At 37.8% G+C, this 24442-nt stretch overlaps 1 protein-coding gene across 15 annotated transcripts in view; it reads right to left on the bottom strand.

Moving 5' to 3' along the window:
• MAGI2 (membrane associated guanylate kinase, WW and PDZ domain containing 2) overlaps positions 1-24442 on the bottom strand; it is a 776755-nt gene that overhangs the window by 165810 nt on the left and 586503 nt on the right. The gene's annotated exons all lie outside the window — the stretch shown is intronic.

Genomic DNA, 24442 nt, shown 5'->3' with positions numbered 1-24442 from the left:
ACCTTGCAAGGTTTCCTTTACCTAATTAACTTCATGTTGCTTTCATATCTGGCCATCTACAATTACACTCCCTTAGAAAAAAGTGAGGCAAGTACCGGTAAAATCTGTACGTACTTAAAAATACACATAAACACGCACACGTACACACAAATGTGTGCATAGGTCCCTTTCCCAAAGTGTATTAGTAGGTGGAGTTTTTTCCAACTACAAAATTAAAAAAAGAAAGTAGATGTTTTGCCCAAATTTAAAAGTAGGTATCTTTCTGTAAATATACGCACTTTAAAGTGTATAGATGCAGAGGACATATTTTATTTTACACATTTATGAAAATCTGAAATAATTTGAGGAGTTACCATTAACCTATTGGCCTGTTTTTTCCTAAAGTAATGATGCATAACTGTATTTATGAACTAGCACAACTACTGAGAGGGCAAATTGCAAATCCCATTTTCTAGTGTAAAAGTCTGTAAAAATTTAATGAATTGGACATATTATGGAGAACCCACTTTTAAATGCATGGATTGAACCACTGATTATCTAACATCATAAAATAGTCATGGGTTCAGAAGAAAGGAAATAAAAAATTACCTTCATGTACCATAATAGATATAAACTCCATGTAAGGCTATACTCTAATTTCATTTTTCCAGTTGAGATGCAGCCTGTAAGCTATGTTTAATTAAAATTCTGTGTTGACCAGTAAAATGGAATTGCTAGAGCACAAACCCCGAGCCGCCTGTTCCCCTGCAAAGTATGGCAGATAAGGTTAGTGGAGTGTAGTTTACTACAGACCTTCTGTTAGAAGAATCTTCTGCTACATTTGCTTTCAGGAGCACCGTGATTATTTTTCATTACATTAAATAGTGGCATCTATTCCATTTTTCACTATTGAAATGAAAGATTACAGGACAGAAATATTTTAGTTCTTCGTAAAATAGAAAGCTAAGCATTTGCCAAATTAGAGGTGAGAACATTACAGTTCCTCTTTTTCATTTCACTGTGCCCAATGGTGATCATTAGGGATGAGGGTGAACAGTAAACATTTATAAAAGAGAATGGTTATAAAACACTTGTAAAGGACATTACTATTGGCCACCATGATTCAAACTGGGAAGGGAGCTATAAATTATAGCATTCTCTGATATTCATTTGGTAGCACTAGCATGCTAGTTCATGTATAATTTCTGCAACCAATGGTTTCATGGTTACTATGCTACATATTAAGTCTTCATTTTCATGAGCTCAACAGTTCTATCATTCGTGTCTTTCAATTCTATTGACTCCAGGAGGATTTCTCTGTATAGAAGGAAAAAAAAAAAATCCATCCTTTATTTTCAGTCTTCAATATCTGACATTGCATTCCCAAAGATCTCCTATCATCCAGTGGAGGGTCTGTTCAGGAACATTTGTAAAATCACCATTTAAAAATCAGTAATTGCACAGCATTTGGCAATGCTGATACCACCAGTGGATGGAAAGGTGCTGGATAATCTGTATAGTACATATATATGCTCCAGTTCTCACATTTCATGCTTTATTCCTTACCAGAGAAGCAGCATATAGCTAACACTGCAGCAGTCATCCAAAATAAAAAAGATCAAAAAGGCACAGCTGATACTCAGACACTTTGCTCAATATGCATCTGGGTAAGCTTTTAAATGCAGAAGGAGCCGCATTTCTAAAAGTTAAATGCCCAATGGTAACAAAGGCCCTTGTATTTTCAAAGAAAGAAAGAAAGAAGGAAAGAAAGAAGGAAAAAAAAAGAGGACAGACTAATGTAAAGTCAAGCAGGTCACTTTAATAATCAATGGTAGTGCCTTCTCATCACAGCCTGCTTATGCTAATGGTCCAGATGCTCTTATTTTGCCTTCTGAAAGCTGTTGTGTTTCAGAATGATTTTTGATGGTGCCACTTAACCTTCTCTGGGGATGGAGGAAGGAGCACATTTTGGATCTCAATGTGCCAAGATGAAAAAGCATATTACCAAACCCAAAGATTAATTTTTCTGAAGTTTATGGAGTATTAACTGTGTTAAAGAGAGTCATTAAAACCTCTCAAGGTTTCTGAACAACAGCCAGCATTGTGTCACTACCCTACTGACAGGCTGGAAAGAAAGACGAGAACATATTTCTTGAATTGGCTGAAATCAAAATATTTGTACAGTACAAAAGAGTATACTATGAGAGAGACAAAGAAAATATAACGCCTGCTGTTATTGAAAATGCTGTCAATAAGGATGTGGAAGCTGTGGAAGTCAGCATGAGTTTGGTTCATGTGCCTTGTTAACACCCAGGCACAGGTCAGGGATCCTTTCCTAACCTATGTATGAGACTTTTCAGAAATCACGTTGTATCTTTCCACTCAACAGCCTGTGTTTGTTTTATCTCTTGCGTTCTCTCTTCTCTTTTCTTTCGCCCTGTTTCAAATTCAGTTTTGCCTTTTCAAGTCAGTTACCTAATACAGAGGGTATCAAATGAGCTGGGTTAAAAGTCACAAAATACCACGCAGCTCCACAGTCCAATGCAGTTGCACGCTTTTCCAGTTTCTTTAAGAGACATAGTCTTTGCCAATATTTATCTGCAAGTCTAAACCAGTGGTCCTCGCTGCGTAGCTTCCATAGAAAACGTTGCCTGCAATACCCTAAGGCACAGAGCACAGATTACAAGGAGCGGCCGCTGCTCGTGGCGTGCTGTGCTGCTCCCCCAGGAGCAGGGGGCTGGAGGAGTCCAGTGGGAATGCTCCTTAGCGCCTGGCCACATTGCCCAGCCGACATGTGAAACAGATATAGCAGTTGTGCTGCTGCTCCTGAAACCTTCTGTTACAGATTGCCATAAGAAAAGAGAGGCCAACATTACTCACTGAAAGTCAGTATTTAGCCTACTATCCACATACCTTCTGCTAGGTCACCTGTCTGCATAACATCTGGGAGCTCCAAAAAACAATAAAAAAATCAACAGGTATATGCTATGGTAAAATCCTTTATATTGCCTCAACAGGTTCCTGCACTTAGCCATGTTTCAAATGTCATGGCCTAAGCTGGAAAATGCAATTACTTAGATGGACTTCTCTATGCTACTGTACAAATCAAAAGCTGCAGGAGAAAATAAATTAGATAAAAAAATCAGAAGTTGAATTTTTCACTGTCTCAGTGAAAATAACAACAAAGGCAGGATGGGCAACCCCACCTCCATAGCAAAACCAAATTCACTCTTCCTGTCATGAAAGACCTGGAAAACTCAGGGAATGTACGAACTCCAAGCCAAGCCGTAGAATCATCGAATCATTTAGGTTGGAAAAGACGCATGTAAGCTCAATTTCAATTAAACTCGTGTTCTCCAACTGCCATTCTCATAGCAGCAAATTTCACAGTCATGACTGTTTATGTTCTGTCTGTAATCACAAACCATTCATGTGCAATTTATTCTCATGAATAAAATGACATTATGCATAATTTCTTCTTGCACAATGGAAACAAATGTCTAAGTAACATTCACATCTGATAAATGCATCTTCTTCCTTCTGTGCAGCTTATTGTGCCGTGCAACGTCCTTAATTGTGCAGAACGTAGATTACTAAATATTACTATAAATTCAATAATATTTTCTCACAGCATTGTTACCAAGTTAAATATTGCCAACAGTAGGGATATTTTTCACTTTAGGTGTACTTGATCCCTCTGACATGCAGAACTGTCTAATGTCTAATCAAGATTTGCATTAATACAGTCAAAAAGTACCAACTGAATTACTGAGTTTTAACTATTAAAAAAGAGTTCATAAAGGGTTTGTTAGCTATTAATTCAAATAAAAATGAAAAAAAAATGCAATTAAAAAGAAATTAGGGGAAAGAATACCTTATATGTTGAGAATTTAGTTAGGTATTGTAGGTAGTGCCTGAGATGGTTTCCTTAATAAAGACCTCAGTTCTCAATAGTTTACTGGGCAATAGCTGAAGCTGGTCTGAGTACTCTCCATGGACCTTTTCAGGAGAAAGCTTAGAGTTTCTGTTAAAAGGTTCCAAAAAACCTACAAAATCCTGTTTTCAGTGTATTTAGAAATAACAGATTTAAGGAAAACAGAAATACTCACTGAAAAACATTTATTATTAAAACTTTAATTTTTTAAAATCAAATCATATTATCCTTTTGTCTTGTTCTCTGTCCTTACTCCTGTGTTATTTGTGCTGGGTACTTGGTTTATATGACAGAACGCTTGGGGAGAGAGAAGCTTACACCAGCTCCTTGTTGGTCTCACAGTTTCCACTAAAATGACTTGTGTTTTGCTGGGGAAATAGAGACCACTAGGAAACACTGTAAGATCTCATTTTTTAGCTACAAGTTCTTGCCCAGGAGACTGGATATAAATGCATCAGGTTTCCATGGAATAATTAAAGAGTTATGTTCCTCACCTTCCAAGAATAGTTTGGAATAATTTTCTGAATTCTGTGTTAATTACACGTTATCTCATTTTTAATATAGCGAAGGGTACAACTAAACAGAGTCACTGAAACCCTTGTCTTTACAGCTCCTAGCTTTAGACTAGCTAACGTGGGCATTGCTAGGAGTGAAGTCACTTCAGGATGAATCTCAGTGCAGAACACGAACCTGCCAGAGAAGCTCAGCATGTGCCCCGGTGGTTACTCACATGCCGAGGAGCTGCGGCAGCATTGCCGGCTGGTTTGAAGTTCAGACATGCACATAAAAGAGACTGTCACAAGCACACGCGTTTTACCAGCAGAAAAGGAGCCCCAAGTACATCAACTGCGTGCTGCATTATCAATTTGTATTCCTGAAGTTCAGCAGATTTGCTGCACGCCACATATAGCTCCAGTGTGGAAGATTCTGCCTTTGAAACGGATTTTATTAACACAGCTTTTTTTATGCTATATTCTTTAGACTTTGAAGAAAACAGACTGAAAAGAAACATTCTTTTTGATCTTTTGGATGTTCAAATCTTTCAGTGCTTGTACCTCATTACTGACTGTATCAATTCAGCCTTGTTACAAACCAGTGTTTTCTACCTAATAACTGCCTGATCTCATGAAGTTAGGCTTTTCTTCTATTTGCTTTTCAGTCTCTTCATTTATTTATATTATTTCCTTTGCTGTTAAATGTTTAACAACATATCCTGTGAATTTATGGAGTTATTGACTTAACTGCTATTATATAACCCAAAACCTGCAGTTTGGCTACTGACCTAAAAAGCCCCATAAAAGTATGTAGCTACTATTAATGCAGGCTAGACCTCACGGAAGGCAGCTAGGTATTCTGTTACTAGTATCTCAAATTCATATATAGGCTTCAACATACTTTAGGTAGCCTTCACCTCTTAACCTCTGATACGACAAAGAAAAAAAGCCTATTATTCTGTAACAAACCCAAATGACACGTTTCAATGCTATTTTCACTGCCAAACTTTACTAAAGGGGAAACAGGATTACCCTCAGCCTCTCCTCACAGGGCAAGTGCTCCTGCCCCTGACCATCTTGGTGGACCTCTGCTGAGCTCGGTCCTGGGTATCAATCCAGTTTATCTTGTATTGGGGGTCCCAAAACTGGATGCAGTATTACAGATGCAGTCTAACGAGTCAGTTCCCAACCTGTACTGTTGCAAGATTTTCTTCCTGCCCAGGTGCAGGACTTTGCCTTTGTCCTTGTTGAATTTCACAAGGTTTCCGCTGGCCCGTTTCTCCAGCCTGACTAGGTCCCTCAATGGCAGCCATGTCCTTGACCATGTTAACTGGTCCCCCTGGGCTCACCTGCAAAGTTGACTTTGTTGCCTGCTTCAGACTGTACATAAAGATGTCAGAACAGGACAGACTCTGCTATAAACCCCTGCAATACTCCTCTTGCATAGGCATTCAGGTCTAGTATGGCCCATTAACCACTAGCCTCTGAGCTCCACCACCCAACCAGTTATTTACCTGTGCAGTTCTCCATCCGTCTAGATTTTTAATACCCTAAGTGCGATACACAAATATTGTGGGAAACAGTGCAAAAATATCTTACAAAAGTCAAGGTAAATGACATCCACTGCTTTTGCTTCATCCACAAATCCAGTCATTTTAGCATACCAATCAGGTTGGTCAGGCATGATTTGCACTGGGTAAATCCACACTGGCTGTTCCCAGTCACCGCCCTGTCCTTCGAGTGCCCAGAAATGTGTTCTCAGAGGACTCACTTCATGATTTTGTCAGGGACATCGTCAGGGCTTGTCACCTGCCAGTGTCCTGAGCTCCTCTGCCACAGCATCTTCAACTTCATTGTTTCATGGTCACTATAGCCAAAGCTGCCATCGATTACCACATCTCCCACTAGTTCTTGCTGTTAGTTCATAGGAGGTCCAGCTGTGCATCACCCTTCATGGTGGGCCCATCTGGTACTTATATCGAGAAGTTATCTCCAAAAGCCACCAGAAATCTTGTTGCCTCCTTGTCTCCTGCCTTGCTGCTCATCTAGAAGATGTCAGGGAGGTTAAAGTCCCCCGTGAAAACAGAATCTGTGATTAGAGACTTCCTTGAGTTGTTTAAAGAAGGCTCCCTCCACTTCCTTACCCTGATGAGGGGATCTGTAACAACAACCCACCACCAAGTCTCCCCTACCAGCCTCTCCTCTGATCTTGACCCACAGACTCTCCACCAGCCAGCCGTCCATCCCACAGGAGAGCTCCATACATCCACGCTGTTCCTCCGCACAGAGGACAATCCCTTTTCTTCATCTCCCTTAACCTTCTTTCGTGGTCAAGCAGGTTATTTTACCTTGTTTCTGACTGATTTTTAAAATAACAACAGTAAAGTTTAATTACAATTTCAATCAACATTAGAAAACGTTTATTTCATGACTTCATTTGTCTCACTGGGCCTTGAGAGTCTCAAGTCAATGTTTCAAAATAAAGCACACGGCGTAATGCTTTCTGGTTTTTTTGTTTTTCTGCATTGTTATTACACCAAATGGCAATTACTTGATTCCATGTGACAGGCCAGTGAGGCAAATGGATAGACATATTATAAAAAGATGGGAAAATGTTGCATCTATAGTGATAATGGAAAAAAAAACACCAAGGACTACTTTGTATACTTAAAATGAACTGATTATCTGGGGGTGGTCCACAAATAAAAAGCTATTCTGCCCAGACTGTAAAATTGCATAGGTACATTACTTATTTGCGATGAGCTGCAACTGCCTCAGAAGCATCAGATACTGGCCTTGGATGGAAATCTCAGAGCAGATTAAATAAACTGGTGCTTTGATCAAGTACAAGACTTCTTACATTTTTATATTTTATTTCCAAGTGGCTAATGAAGTTGTATGCAATCAGATAGAAGAATCCTCCTCAAGGTACTTCCTACATGATCTGTTTCTATGACTACCATGCTTTTTAATAATATGTTTTCACAGTTCTGAACAGTAGTTGGATATATGTAGTGCAGATACATTAGTTGTTTAAATAGTATTTGATGAAATAGATAAATCAACACAATTGATGAGGGAGATTACATTGCACCGTAGAAAATTCAGGTTAACACTGCAGCTGCTGAGGCAGCAATTCTTGATTTAGACTAGTGAAATCAGATTAGAATCTGGTTTTGTCTCCTCAGTGGCTTCATTGACTTGTCCAGGGTGAGAACTTTAAAAGTCCCATCTTTTTTTACTTTTTGCTTTGTTGCACAATAGGTAAAAATCTGCTTTAGTTGCATGTAACTGCTTCCTGAAACTTCTTGTCATAACTTATTCATCATTATGCATTAGTTATATTTATGAGGACACTCAAATTGAGTCACTCCATACTTTAAACATTATGTTAAAATATCCCTTGGCATTTGAATGACAAGGAAATATGTATGAATTCAGGAGCTTATTTTTCTTTATTTGAATTGTAATGCCATCTGCCAAAACTCTCTCTCAGTATGGTTCTGTGACAGCATCAGAAAGGAACTGTGCATGAGAAACAGGTGTGTGGTCCTTTGTTAATCTACCAGACACATTTTGTTTGCATTTGTAAGGGCACTTTGCAGATATAGTGTCCAATTAATACACCAATTTGTGACAATGACAAAATAATCAGGTTTCTAAGTCACTTTTCATTCAGGAGTTTTAAATGTATGGGATAATAATAAGACAGTTAAGATCTACCGGTGTTTTCTTCATGTTTTAATGTTCAGTAATGCTGGCATGTAACTAACATGTTATAGGAAGAAGGAAAAAAAATGAAGGCAAAGTAGTACTTTCATGTTCATAGTCATTATTTTTTATTGTTATGCTCTGCAATGTCATGAAAAGTGGCAACACACGTATTTTCCACTCCCTTTTTCCCTTGTCTCTTTCTTCTCAGTGTAAAACTTTCCTAAGGGTGAATAGAGTGGTAACCCAAACACTAGAGAAGGGACTAAGAGCGTAGTGTGTTAGAGAGATAGGATGGAGATGGGACAGGGGCATGGAGGAAAACAAAGAGCAGGCTGTGGTTCTTCCTGTGTCTTGTTTATTGTTAAGCATCTCCAAACCCTTCAGGTACTTTTCCCAAAGAAAAGAGCCTCTTACTTCTCCCAGGAAACCCCAAATCCCCGTCAAAGACAAGCTGCAGTCTATTCCTAGTTCTCTCTAAACCTAGTAGTTTTTTACCAAAATAATTTGTTCCTCCCCCTGCCTCCTTCTTGAGACTCCTTCCTTCCAGCCCCCCCCGGTGATGCAGCCCACCTGAATTCTGCTGGGCAGGAGCACCTCCGCTGCTGTATCTAAACCCGAGTCTTTCCCATTCCCAGAACTTCTGAGGGGAATAAGACTATAAAGACCATTAAAAGACTGCTATGGCTGCTCAGAAAAAGCATATCTACAACAGTTAATGGAAGAAGAGAGTGTCTGCTCATTTTTTGCATTCATGTGCAGCAATAGCCTATTTGCACAAGTCAGGGGACTTTCAGGTTACTCAGTCATATGGCTGCCTTTATCATAAGCATCAACCCAGAGAAATGAGGTATCTGCCTTTCATGATACTGCTATACATAATTTTGGAATCAGCAACTGATTTACTTGAGTTATTCCAACAGAAAGTAACCTTTTCCTCAGTGTATGCCCTTGCTTTGCACCATCTGATAGTTTTCATTCCTGCACAGGTATTATATTAATTAATTATTTAAATTCATTTAATTAATTTTAATTGCATTTGTACTTAGTGGTTGAAGGTAGGTCTCCAAATTGAAGCTGTACCAACTCAGTGGCATAATAAATAAATTTTCAATTTCAACTCCTCTTTTTCTGTTAGTCTTTTAATTTCTGCTCTTTACTGTTCTCCAGTCTCTTCAGCTCCTTAAATATCAAGGTCATGACAAGTTCTTAAAAAAAAGAGACCCTCCAAACTGCTTCCCCTACAACTTATCCCAAAAGATGTATGGCCTACCACAAAGTTAGTACAGAATAGATCCTACAGGGACCCTACAGGAACACCAAACACGAAGATTGAACAGATCTCTCACTGCAGTATCTCATTTCAGCCCAGCTTTGCCTGAGTCTATTTTATACCTTTCTAATTTCTCTGTAAGCCATCTTAGAAGTAATCAGATATAGGCATACAAAGGCATGCCTTTTACAGACTGACCTAGCGATACTTGATTGAAATTTTTTGAGAATTTCTTCTTCTGGCCCATGAGAGCAATTCAGACTGAGTGCTTAGGCTGGGTCACCTCAACGTCAGCACACCCTGTTCAGAAGGCTCAGTAAGAAGGGCAGCAGCATGACCTTACTGACTAGAGCCTCAGTTACTTCAAAAAATACATGTTTGAGGGCCTAAAAGAAAATATAAAAACTACTGTTCAACCAAAGCTGTCTCTAAATCAGTAGAAAGGAGTCTGAGGATCTCAGACAAATAAACTGCAGAAATTGCAAGCAGGAGAAATGGAGAAATTAGGCTGTGGCAACATGTTTTTTAAGGTTGATTTTGTTGTCATTGTCTGTAACTAAGCATAGTTGTAAAAAAAACAGGGAAAAGCAAATAAGCACAGAACAGAACAACTTTTAGTGGCTGGTTATATTTCTTTTCATTCATTTGCAGTCTTCATAAAACTTAATAAACTCTACTGGCCATCTGCAGGCAGAAGTCAGAGGATGAGAATTTTATTGGGACTTTACTGGAGAGGTGTAGAGACTATAATTATCATCTTAAAGTCAAGCAGAGCTGGGAGGGACTTGATTTTACATCTTTCTCGATAGGCACTCCTGACATTGTAACTGTAATGCTTGCTATGTACTGCTGTAAAATGTAATGTTGGAATTATCATCCATAACTTTCAGATGCAGCAGAATGGGCTAAATGAAATTAATTTGTAATTTATGATATATTCACTGTGTGCACTAATCAATAGCTAGTTATGTTTTTCCTTGGTGAACTTTAATTATTTTGAGGACAATGTTATATGCTTACAGAATATGTGTGCTCAGTTCCTAAGTTTGCCTTTTGTGCTGAGCCGCAGTCAGGATTTGTGGATTTAAACTAGTGTCTATTTTCTTCTTTGATATGTAATTGGGTGCTTGCATTTCACAGGCTTGGTTCACATCTGGTTCACTGGTCCGTTCTCACAGAAAAAGATTATTTCTGTATCATGGGAAAAAATAAGCTTCCAATCTTTTATAAAAAGTCTTACAAATGCGGAGAATTGTACGCTACATGCATTTTAGGTGCATATTTTTCTCTGCTCCACTGACAAAGTCAGTTGTGCAACTGCCATGTTTGTAAAACGGTTGGCTCTGAGCACTCGCAACACCTGTGGCAGAGGCAGCCTCTGCCAGCCTTTTAGTGCACACTGAAATGAAAAAAATGTATTAGTTTTCCACTTTGCAGTTGCAGTCCTAATTACACAATGCAGCTGGTGCTGCAGGAAAATCCATGCTGTTCAACAGTAAAGGAATTTAAGTGGAAGGAGTGAAGATAGTGTTGCTTTGCAACTATCTCTTTTTTCTCTTTAATCTCTTTTTCTACTTCTACTATTTTAAAATGAGTAGATGATGAGAAAGGGCAAAGGGACAAGGAGAGTACAAAAGATGGGTGGAAGGAGTGAGAGAAAGCATCAGTGCGACAGTGAGGGGAGGAAGAGGCATTGCTACGATTGGCACAATGGCTGGGCAAATCTTGCTTGGACTGGCCCTGAAATTGCTCATTTCCCTCCATATCTTACTTCTCTCATCCTTTATTTGTCAATCATCTCGTCTCTTTTGCTAGTTCTATTTCCTCCATTTTTCTCTTTTTAAAAAATTTTATTTTTAGCTTCCTTTCCCCCTTTTTTTGAAATTGTTTGAGTCAGTAACAAACAGGATACTTTTGGTTTCCAATAAATGATGGAAGACAATGGTATCTCCTGTAAGTTAGAAAAGGAATAAATGCTCATGCGATTTGTACCATACAGCCTAAAAAAGGGAGAATGTTTGTGTTTATAACTTCTGAGTTTGCAGAAGCTGAGTCTGGATATCTGTACCAAGTCTAAAAGAGAATGGGGATTGTATAATACGGTTTTAAGATCATGAGCTGGCTGCTCCCTTAAAACACAAAAAACCCCTGTGATATGAACAGCTAACTCACTAGTCCATGCTTAGCATGAGAAGGATTTTATAAAATTAAAACTCATTTAGATGTCAGTCTAAGGTTCTCGTGAGAATATTTGCATTTCCTTGTCTTCCTTTAATAAAGGTAATTAACGCCACTCAGTTGTTTTAGGACCACAACTGTAAACAGGATAAGTATGGGCTGTATCAGGTCTGTCAATTTTACATTGTCCTAAAGAGTCTGAAGTTCACAACACTTAAATCATTATTTGCTCAGGTTTCCAGTATCCTGTGCTCTTATGGTAAGTATGACAATATCTGCTTACCTCAAAAAAATGGGGACCTCATGAGCAACTGCAATCCTACAAGCATCAAGATCGTTCTCATATCCCTTCAGAACAGGGGTGTTAAAAGCAACTGGTGTCAGATAGCATCTCTGAGCTAAACCCTGCCCACTGTTCGATTTGCAGGTCAGACTTCTGCCGTTCAGATGTTACCAAGGTTCTGAAATAATTTAATAAAGTGAACTGAGACACCAGCTATTCATAGCAATCAATCACCAGCATCCTCATCCACAGTTAGTTACGACAGCAAGCAGAAAAACGTATTGAAATAGCCAATGAAAGTAATGAAGAATATTGTATTAGTATCAAAGTCCCGGCAATCTTGAAAATTCTTAATCAATTCTCAATCCTGTCTGTTCACACAACAAAATCCGGAGTCTGGAGGCTGTTTTGACCTAAAAATGACAGGCAACAGCACCTTCTTTGCCGTAGCAAAAGTAATTCACTGCAACCAGACAACAATTAACACCTTTTCACAGCTCCAACTATCCTTGAACGATGGGACTTACATTCTGCCCTGCTCATGTTTCTGCTCTGTTCTCTTTAACTATTATTCCCCTGAAAGTTTTGCCACCTCCTTTCGGGATCTTTCTTTTAACCGTTAATAGCAAGAGGATTATTTATTTTTGTTCCAACAGAAAACATTAAAAAAATCTTTAAGAGACTGGAAATTTTGCTGTGGCTATATTGATGACTGTGCTATTCTGTGTAGTCACAGTTGTCCCTCATGAGGAGAAGCTCTCAATAAAGGGCTCAAATTGTGATGCAGCGCATATGACTTTGGTACAGATATTGTTAGGTTTTCTGCAAGGCAAAGTTACGCTAATAAGCCAAAGCCTTTCTTCCATGTCACTATGCAAACCTGAGATAATCTGGGTAATTCTCCAGGAATGAAAGAGAAGGAATATTTAGCAGGGCAGAAGGACCGAGGAAATACAGACACACATCTTGTGGAAGTCGCCACGGTAGAAACACTTCTGCGCATGGACACAGGAGTCTGCATCTCCCACTTGCAATAACTTTGTGGCCCCGTGTGGTCTTTGCACCCGCGTGCTGCCCAGCCCTGGCGGGATTCAGCTCTGCACAGGCAACGGGGCAGCCTCTGCCCTGCAGCACACTTTGCGTCTCTCCCAAAGAACCTGCACCAGTTTCGCTACCTCAGGGAAAGCAGCAGGACTTAACCCATGGTAATTGTCCATTATCCACTGTCTTATCTTAGAAAACAAGAACCCTTGATGGAGGGGTTTTTCTGTCTTATCTTAGCTAATCTAAGGTCAGAAGGAGATAAATCATTAAGAGAAACTATTGCTCTTGTCTCATAAGTAGGCTTGCCTACTATCTGTTTAATTTTTGATAAATTGATAAACTTTTATGTTATTAAGGACAATTAAATACTGTGACAATAAAAGGAAAAAATATAATAAAAAACAAAAACAGGGACATCAGCAGTCAATCCTGTGAGAATAAAATATTGGATTAAAGAAAGGGAAAAATCATTCAATTACTGCAATATGAATGGTCTTGAGATGCCAAATATGAATATGAAATTCAATTTTTAATCTATCTAAAAGTGTATGTCTGCAGTCTTTGATTTAGACTCACGGCTAATACAAATCACATTAAGTAGAAGAAAACGTTTGGAAGAAAGATAAAAGAGCAGAATAAAATGTATAACTTTCTCCCTTATCCCCCAAAATAAGTCCTTGATCTATTAAGGATAGCACACAAAAGCCCTTTTTATTTCCCCTAGATCAGTTTTTACCTCTGTATCACTTTTCTTTTTTTTTTTTTAAATCTTAATGGATATTTATGATAACCTTTGAGTTATCTAGAGGCCGAAAATGGGAATCTCTGTTGAAGGTTCTACTTTTAGCATTTCATGTTCCCTTTCAAAGAGATATAACCTAATAAAATGAACAATAGAAATGAAACAAATGTGTATAAGCAGACTTTGAAAACAATAAAGTGTAATTTTCAATCAGGATAGTCTTCTTTCTGTTGTCCATCCCAAAGCATACAGTAGACTGACAACATCTACAGATTATTTTTCACATTTGCCAAAGAAAATACCTTGTAACTCCATTTGTATGCAGTTGATGCAAGATGAAAATTATCAAAGTAACAAAGCCAGACAGTGTTGCCATATGTTCCAGTACAGAAGCAAATTATAGTACATTAACACCCCATCACTATCATATAAAAAGGCTGGAAAGATAAATGTTCCCGAAAAAAATCTACTAAAGAATTAAAAGATGGGTAAGGTAATAGTTTTAAGTTAAAAATACAACATATTATTTTTTCCTCTTTTTTCCTTCAATGTGCCTCTTCTTTTTTCACTCTTTCTTCCCATTATTACTATTGCTACAGATTCTCTCATTAGTTCTTTCTACTGTCATTAGAGATCTTGATGTTATCTTTGACCAGCAGCTCCAAGTATATTTTTCTCACAATTAAATCTTTCAGGAGCTATAGTTTGAATAGCTCAAGAATATGTAAGCTTCTTATGTCTGATGTATCAAAAAATCCCGGCCCACACATTAGTGGTTCTCAGAGCCTCAAATTGTAGTGTTATATATGCTAGTCTGTCAAAATTCCCTTTTTTTTTGTCAATATGAAACACGTGACTTGTCTAATTTAGTGTTTTAATAAAAGTCTAGATTTTCTCATTTCAACTCCATTTCTTTTTCCCATCAGAATTTATTTCCACTTGAAAGAAATCTGGGATTATGGTAGGCTGTGCTTTGCTTTTCTATAGTTCTCACTATGCATGGGTGTTATTCTGGAATAAGAGTATCCTTTACTAGGTTAACCTTCAGCTGAATACTGAACACTTCACATATACACAGGGATGGAATGTTAAAAATGAGCTAGAAATATGAAAAGGAGGAAAAGTCCCTGTATTCAAGGTTCTGCTTCCAGAGTATATAGATCTGCTGGAATCTTCAGATTCCTTTTTATCCTCAGCAGAAGAAGAAGGGATAATTACCTATATGCTAATAATTACCTTAAAAACTCCAATGGAATTGCAGTCTTCAGCAGAAATGAAGAAGGAGGGCTTTGAGCAACCTGATCTAGTGAAAGATGTCCCTGCAGAGGGCAAGGGGGTTTGACTAGATGATCTTTAAAGGTTCCTTCCAGCCCAACCCATTCTATGATTCTATGATTTAAGGATAATTGGTAACATGAATGGTTATGGAATGTAGGAATGTGGACAACTTGTCTCCAGGAATTCCAGTTTCTCTATGGGTGAGTTACTTTTCTTCTTTTATTGCTTTCCCTCACCCCCTCTTTTCTCTCTGCAGTTTCCAGCCAGTCACTGTTAAGAGATACTTTTTCCAGATCCCCAGTTCCATTCTCATACATCTTTCCACAAATGTGCTCCCTCTTTTTTTAATAAAAATTCTTTACATGCTATCTCTAATAATTTGGGTTGATTCACCCTGAATTAGCATTGGAAATGAATCAGAAAACTTAAGAAGTGTTGTGATTTCCACAAAATTTGTCAAAAAAAGGCTTTTCTCAGGACCGCTGATTCTTGATGATGGTGTAGGTGGGCTTCTCAGCCCAGCAAGGTGTGATTGTCATTACTTTTTGGAAGTAGACATAGGAGAAATAATATATTAGTCATCTATATGTCATTCTTCCATGAAAATAATGATGTTAGAGTATCCCAAAGGTCTGTGAACTGATCTAGTGTGCAGTGAGCAAAACCTGACTGGACTGACAACAACTTATTGTCTAGTTAGGGAAGGAGGGCTTTTTACAGGCTCCTTAGGAAGGATAGGCTGGGAAGACTAGGAGGTAGAGTTGCCCTTTATGTGAGGGAACAGCTGGAATGCGTGGAGCTCTGCCTGGGGATGGATGAGGAGCCAACTGAGAGCTTATGGGTGAGGATTAAAGAGAAGACAGGTAAGGGTGTCATTGTAGTTGGTGTCTGCTATAGGCTGCCTGACCAGAAAGAATAAGTGGATGAGACCCTCTACAGAAAGACAGGAGCAGCCTCACATTTGCAGGCCCTGGTCCTCATGGGGTACTTCAACCATGGCAATATCTGCTGGAGGGACAACACAGCAGAGGTTCCTGGAGTGCATCAACAACTTTCTTATACAAGTGATAGTGTGCCAAAGAGGAGAGGTGATCTGCTGGACATCATACTCACTAGCAAGAAGGGACTTGTTGGGGATGTGTAGGTCAAAGGCAGCCTTGGCTGCAGTGACCATGAGATGGTGGACTTTAGAGGTCCCTTCCAACCTCAACCATTCTGCGATTCTGTTAGGGCAGAAGATACTGGCAGCATCTACAAGTTTTAAGTAGTCTAGATACTTGGATAATGATTTGCCAAAAGTATGAAAAAAATGTGCTTAAAGAACTGCACAGAAACAGACACAAGACAGACAATGCAAGTGTACAAAAAAAGTAAAATGCACAAAAAAAAAAAAACAGGTGAAATAAATTTAGTCTGCATATTTATTTCTCCTTTTGTCCATTTCAGCTTCAGCCTTTGATTCTAGTTCCAAGATGTGTTTCAACGCACAGCCTACTCAGGAGGCACACACCTTCTGAAAACACTTATGTGTTGTTGACTGCCTGCTTTTACTGTCTAGATCTTTTTAATCTAAATACTTTTCATTGAAATTTGTTGTATATTAAAGAGAAATTTGCTTTTCTATTTCACAAAAATATTCCCTTAATCCTTAATTGTACATGCCATCTCATTCAAATCTAAGCTATAGGACTCTTAATCACACTCATATACCCAATAGGTTCTCTCTAATCATGCAGGTAACATTTTATTGACCTATTTCAGTTCCAGCTCATTAAACACAGCTGGTCTGATGTTTAAAAAAAAAGCAGGATGTAAAAAACCAAATTAAGTGTAAAAAGTCAAATTAAGTGTAAAAATGTAAAATTAAGACAAGCAAAATGGCTGATTTAATTTCTCTCTTCTAAATTCTCTTCTCAGGTCCACCCAAGCCCTCTGTTTTTTCTCACTGTTGAACTGAGGCGTACATGCAGACCTTCCATTGAACAAAAGGGACTAAATATTGCCCCCAGTCTGTATTGTGTAAGCCCCAAGAACTGCAGACACATTTACAGTATCAGAGTGAATGAGATAACTTAGGTCCCCAAAATAGTCTAGCCATAGACTTGGCAGCACAAAGCTGCATGCAAACTAAATTTATCCTGCTACTTCTGATGCAGAATAAGACCTTTAAGAGCTAGTCAGGCATCCCTTCAACATGTTTTGAAAGCTGATTTTATTCTGTTCACTGCATTGGTGTTGTCAAGAGATTTCTTAGATTGTAAGTTCCGGGCAGAGATCAGCTAATACTTGTTTGTTTGATAACTACAAAAAAAGGCTGTCTTTTATGCTCTGTGACAGCACAAATGAAAAATCATAAAGCTATAGTAGCAACAGGTCAAGTAGCGGCCAAAGACGCAGTTTGCTAAAAACCCACAGTAATCGAAAATTATTTATTTTGGAAAACTTTTAAGCAAACACAATAAAGAAACACAGGAAGGATGTCGTAAAAGTTTTTATCTGAGATATAGAATGAAAAGAGCTTTAGCTACTATAAACAGCAAACCAGAAAACAATTCTATATTCTTATCAGCAGGTTGGGATGGAAGCAGATGGAGAAAATGATAAAAAATGGGATGGATGGCATTTTAGCTTCTGAGCCATACTGTTGAACATTTTTGCTTTTCTGAGATTTCCAGGACATGCAGATATGTTTCTATTCAATTAAAGCTGAATTTGCCTCTAGTTACAACTCAGCATTTATTGACTTGCAAGGATCCTTATATTCAAGAGTTTATGTGCTGACTTCAGGTAAATCACAGCTCTCTACAGCATCATCTTCACTACTGAGGTATTTTATGTTTGTTCTTTAAATTACTTGCTCAAAGCAAAACTTGTTTTTCAAATGTGTAGTTGAATAACTAATTTCTCCAACAGCTTTGCAGAATATTTTCCATATGAAGTGCTAAATCTGGTTACTGTGCTCAGCTTTCCTTTTCCACATGGCTACTGGTATGTCTTTACAGATTACTCCAAAATATCTACAAAATACAATAACATTATGTTAGGAAGTATTTAGATATGGTAGCCTAAACTGTGCTTTTGATTCTTGATATTAAACCCAACAGATTAACTGATTAAATCTGAAAAAAACCCTGTACCTCGTTTTGAATGTGGAGTTGTTACTGGTGGCATCATTAAAGTTGCTTTGAGATTGGTAGCTACAGCTTGTACTGAATTCCTTGGACCTCAGCCAGCTCACACTAAAGTCAATGGAAAAGAGATTTGCTTGCACTGAAATTCATCAGAAATGAACTTATGACATTTAGAGCTGGCAAAATTGTATGTATTGGCTCCTTAGTTTTCTAAAAGCATAGATGTTTTACCTGCAGAAGCAATGATTATCATAAGAACTGCTGGAATGCAAAAATAGGGATACTTTCAAAGGCACAAATGGCAGTCATGTCCTTTGCTTCTATTAAAATTATCTTTAAATATTCCCTTTAATAACATATTTTGCTCATATAGGGGGGCAGCCATGCTCAACCGAAAAAATGGAAAATTTTCCCATTTTATTTAATGGGAAAAGCAGCAGCTTTATAGTGTCTTTTCTTCGGAATACACCAATGGTTTTAAATCTCAAATAAAGTAGGCAAATATTATTATGCTTATTTTTGCAGATGGCGATACAGAAGCACAAAAAGATAGAATTTCTCATAGTCACACATTAAATCACTGGCAGTGCATGGGACAGAGTCTAGGACTCCTGACTCTCTGTGAACCACTAGACTACACTATCTCTCAGCATAATTTAAAGAGCCACCCTCAATCTCAGAAGACAGCTTTGTAAACTATAATTTTGCAAAAGATTCGCAGAAGGGTTTCAGATGCAGTAGTTGTAATTCCAATTTTTTCCATTCATCCTGTTTCCCAGGTTTTTGAATTAGCAATATGCTTTGGGATTAGCTCTTGAGAACCTTGAGTTTCAGCCAAACATGGATTATGGATCAGATAATGCTAATTACAATTAATAATGTGGACATTAGTATTGTAAATTGAGAATTTACCAGGGAATTAATTTTGTCACTGAAAGTTGGAATGATGCTATAAGAACACCAAATCCATAACCAGGGACCAAAATATGAAAAAGACAGGATTTAAGCTTAACAATATTTGTTCCAAATGGAGCTGGATGAAAAGTAAATTTGCCTAAAGATCATAAATTGGTCACTCCATAACTATTCAGAAACTGAGAATGAGATTCAGGATAGACTTGGCTGCTGATATCTTTTCAGGATGAAATTCGTAAGGGATAATATTTGTTTAATTCAAATACAGACTGCTAGTACTCCCCATCAGGATGTGGTCTTCATGTTCAGAGGAGATTTGAAGCAAATTTCCCACTTTCCAGAAGTATAGCCGTAACAGTGTTCTCTGTCAAAAAGCAAAGATTTTAATTTGCTTTTGCTCTTTCACTTCTTATGACTATTTATTTAACTGGGTAGAACCTGGAGTTTACATATTTTCCTATAAGGGGAGCATCCTCGCTAGGCTAAAAATGTACACATATGCTGCATTTTTACTGGTTGACTGTGTACAAAATGGCAGGGATTAAGCACAGGAGGGATTAAGAAAGCCATGACGTACAAGGGCCTGGTGTTTAAACCTGTAACTGGGTAAACATCTGCCCATACCAAGACTTTGATGATTATGATGGACATGATTAAAAAAATGTCTGGTTTATGAAAATTCATGAAAGAAATCAATTTTAGAAATTTCATGAAAAATTATAAACTGCTTATAATCATTGTGCGAGCAGCAAAATGTGAATTCTAAATTACATGTTCAATTATTTTTTCTAGTATCATTAGACATCTGCTGACTATATGGTAATATTTTCTCAGCCCTATTTACTGTATATTTTCTAAAATTATTACACTGGAATCTGCTTGTCCAAATGAAAATGAAAAGCAAATGAAGTGACTGAAGTCACTTCAAATGAAGAAACCAGAAGTGACTACAATGATATTCTTTAGAACAGACCGTCCAAACAGCAAGACATACGTTGTGCTGATTCTGTCATTAAAATAGCTGAGAACCTTCAATGTTTATGAACAGACACTTCAAAAAGACAAATTCTGATCTGTATTTTTCATTCTCCTAATTTGAAGCAGAAAATGGTAGATAAAATCATTACTGTGGAAATGTTTCAATGAAGCTTTACACTTGTTCATGTTTCTTTGACTTTCTGTCTTCATCCTTTCCATAGCTTATTATGGGAATTATGTTACATTCTAAAATCCCTGTAAAAGATAATATGATGCACTTTTTATCATTTACAGTGAAATACTGACTTGCATATAAATCTTCTGTTGATACTATTACATATTTACTGCAGCTATACTAGAATGGTTAGTGGAAATAAAAAATATTGCGTGTGCGCTGGATCTAAAAATTGTAAATTTGAACAAGGGTGTCCAGCAAGTTTAATAAACACTTGCACATCAATTTCTGAAAACACTGAATGATGCAACAGACAGGAATACCTTTGTGGTAAATTTTGTAGTTCATCCAGAATCCTTAACTATTAAAATGTTTTATTTGTGGTGCACAGGCATCAGCACAGTGTCACAGAATGCTCAAAACTAGCAATCCCTGGTGGATGCTTTGAAAGTATAGCATAAATACAATATTTCACTTCTTTTCAGTATCAGACTGACATAATGAAGCAACAGTCAAAAGACAGTGGAGATTTCGGAGAATGGCAGGTGACCAATGAAACTATGACAACAGTATTATAATAAATTAATCTCTTGAAGGGCTTCTGAAACTGTACAAGCACTTGAATTGTTAGTCTAGCATGTAAAATACAGAGAAAATTATAAACATTTTCAAACCAAAGTCATGGTGTATTAAGCTGGGCTTACTGCCCCAGTAATGCGGTTACACAGCTCCAGGAGCAGAGCTGACTGAAGAGCAGCCAGACTGAGTCTGAACAAAGCGGGCACCCAAATATATATGCATCCGATTTTGTGGATCTAAAGGCATGCAATGCTTTGCAGGTCTCACTCTTGAACCTTTAGACATATGAGGCCTGATTTCATAATTCAATGGATCTTTTCACAGTATTATCTTTTTAACACTGACATCATTTTTTCCTGTTTCTTGCAGAAATACCAAGTTAGCAGAGAACTGCTGTAAACCAAATGAAAAATCAAACCCAAATGAGAAAAAGAAATCTTAGTAAGGCAGTGACTGAGTCTGTACTACTTTACGGTAGAATATATTAAATTTAAAGTTACAGCATAGCATCATTATCTTCAAATTCCTAAATAACCTCAGCTAGAAACAGCACTTCAGTTTTTGCTGTCATTTTTTTATGCAAAGCTATGCTGGAAAACAACCTCATTTAAATATTTTTAACTCAGTAGTTTTAAACTTCTTGATGAAATATCATAGAATAAGCCAGAAAATAAATAAAATCTTGCCATGGTATCTGATGCTAACGTCTCCATAATACAATTTCTTAGAAGACAGAAATCTACCTGGTTTGTCTCTTTAAACTAAATTCACAAGGATTTCCTCAAATATACTTAAGGCCTGAAGTGTGAGTCACTTCAATTTAGGATCTAGAGAGAAAGAAGATATAATTGGTCTTGCAAAGAAAATGATCAACACCGGAAAAAGAAACTGCAATGCAGAAAGTCATCAGCAATAAAATGGGAGTTTCAGACAGTGATATTGTGGAGTGGAGGTAGGATAAGTCTTACATGAATGAAAGCAGGGATGGTTCCTCCTGCTTATAGCTGGGTCAGGTAGATCTGAACAGATCTAACCAATTCCTGTGGCATCACTCCCTGATCAAGCAATGAAAAGAGAAACCCTGTCCAAGAAACTTGTCATACAAAGAGATATGTCCATTCTACCAGGGCCACATTCACGCTCAAACAGAAGGCAACTATATTTTAAAGCAACTAGCCCACTATTCTGTGGCAATTGTGATCATTAAAATGTGGGCCCAGACCTAGGCGGTTCTCCTGGCAGCGCTGCAGGCAAACAGGAGAACATTCCTGGGTGGGACATCAGCCTGGATGATGAGTTGTCCGTGAAGCTGCTTTAGTGGTTTGGGAGCAGTACCCTTATATTGTAGGCAGCACTGCTCACAATTACTGTCTGTCACCAGGCTGCCAGAAAACTCCTGTGATAACCATCCTTCTACTTGCCTGGAACTTCTGATAGAAAACTGATGTCAAAATGGTCCAGCTATTTCCTAGAATAAGGTCAGAGAAAAATATTTGGGACGAAAGGAAATGGCCTCAAGTTGCGCCAGGGGAGGTTTAGACTGGATATTAGGAAATTTTTCTTCACTGAAAGGGTTGTCAAGCATTGGAACAGGCTGCCCAGGGAAGTGGTTGAGTCGCCATCCCTGGAGGTATTTAAAAGACGTTTGGATGAGGTGCTTAGGGACATGGTGTAGTGGTGTTAGGTTTACGGTTGGACTCGATGATCTTAAAGGTCTTTTCCAACCTATATGATTCTGTGATTCTGGGATTCTGTGATCTTGACTTTGAAATGCTCTAAGAAAATATCTGCTTAGGAATAGAACTTAAACCTACAAAAAGTATATCTTTAAGTCAAATAGGGCCTTTTGTAGCTTCAAAAAAATATCACTAAACTTTTCAAAACCTGCACTTTGCACATTGCTGTTGTCATGGCCAGGTAAAATTTCTGCAGATTCTGTCCTTGTTGAGCATGCGGAAATCTGACATGCAATGAGACAGCAATGCGCATCTTCTTTTCACAACATAGTATAACTGTACCGCACACACACTGTCCCTTAGGCATGGGATAACAGAGGGACAAGTGACAAAATCAGACTTTGTAAATACTTGTTGTTTCCACGATAATGGAATCCAAGATACTTGAATTTCACCATTCCTTGAGCTGCTGGGAGCACATGTATGCTACAGACTATCCAGACCCTTACTATGAGAAGACCCTATAGAGTAGCCTACAATCTACAGTCACAACCGATCTGTTGTGCTATTTGCTCACATGAAAAGAGTCTGTTATTGAAGCTACTTGTTTGCAAAGCTGCAGATGAACCTTGTGGATAGAAATATTTCGGTTTCTTTTTTTCTTTTTATAGTTTTCAATAAGATACACAGAAAGTTATATTAAAATTCTATTATTAAACCTGGAAATTTAAGATGGATTTGAGAGCCTTGAACTTAACCACCCAAACAATGAACACCACCAAATTGCAGCATAAGAATGCAGTTCTTCAGGGCTACATTCAACTACAGCAAGATAAATCAAGGATCAAACTGCCCCACTTCGCCTTTTCTTCTTGCAATTCCTTGCATTAAGCACTTTGCAAAAGAAGCAAAACCATCCCACAGCCGCTAGTCTGATCTTCTACAGAGCTTTGACTCATGCCAGGGTATGCAAAGGCCTGTCCTCTGTACTCAGTGAAATAAGACTCTAAGTGAAAAATAGTCATACCCGTGTAACAAAAAGACAGTATCACAGTCTATATGAACAAAAGACCCAAACTGAAATTGCACAAGAAAACTGAATTTTAATGTGTTTGGATTTTCGGGAGTATGTTTCTGCCATCTTAATAGCATTATTTTAACAGTTTCCTTTTTTGTGTGTTCATATGTTGAATTATATTATCTAGGTCAAAGTTTTGTTCTGTCTCCAGGTATATAATAAGCTTCAGGAAGATAATTATCACATGGCAATTTCTTCATGCCTGAGATTTCTTTCAATATACATTTCACACTGATATGCTCACAGAAAAGACAATCTACTTAGAAAAACCCTGTTTCTCCTAAAAGTTCAAATGGAATGCAGAGACTGAGATTAACATTGTGGTTTCTGTTTTTGATTATTTGGTGGCATAAAGATACTACAGTAAATGAATTAATGTATAAAGCAACGTGGAAATAATGTTACTCTGAGCAAGGACACGAGTTTTCAAGGTACCTAGAAGACAGAGCACACATCTATGACGGGACCAGACTATGGAGTCATGAAAGCTGGAAGAGGAAAGAAATAGCTGTATATTTATATGCACAGTGACAGAAAAGGAAACTGGACAACTAGATCACTTGTATAGGTATATTAAAATTAGCAATTGGGTTTTAAACAGGTTTAAACCCATTTAAAACACCACACTACTACAGAGTAGTTGAAACAGGTAAATAGAAGTAAAAGGCAGATAGTGGATTATAACTCTTTAGAGATTCCATCTGATAATTAAATCCGACAGCTAAATAATAAGTTTTTACTGATTCTATTACCTGAGATCCATATAAGGTGATCTGACCTCTAAATTGAAATACTGTTAATTAATCTCATTCAGCAACATGCATAGCAGGTAAGTAGCACCAAGCAAGCAACAATATAAATATAGTTAGCACATTTATTATATAAGTAGCCCCAGGCATTAATTATTTTAATGCTTAGTACCATTCCAGCTTCTTTTCTGATACTGAAGAAATATGTATAGGCTGAGATAGTGATTTCACAGTACAGTTAGCTA

The sequence above is a fragment of the Mycteria americana genome, chromosome 1, assembly GCF_035582795.1.
Source record: "Mycteria americana isolate JAX WOST 10 ecotype Jacksonville Zoo and Gardens chromosome 1, USCA_MyAme_1.0, whole genome shotgun sequence".
NCBI lineage: Eukaryota > Metazoa > Chordata > Aves > Ciconiiformes > Ciconiidae > Mycteria > Mycteria americana.
The sequence above is the reverse complement of the archived record's forward strand: the minus strand, read 5'-3'. Positions and strand labels throughout refer to the sequence as shown.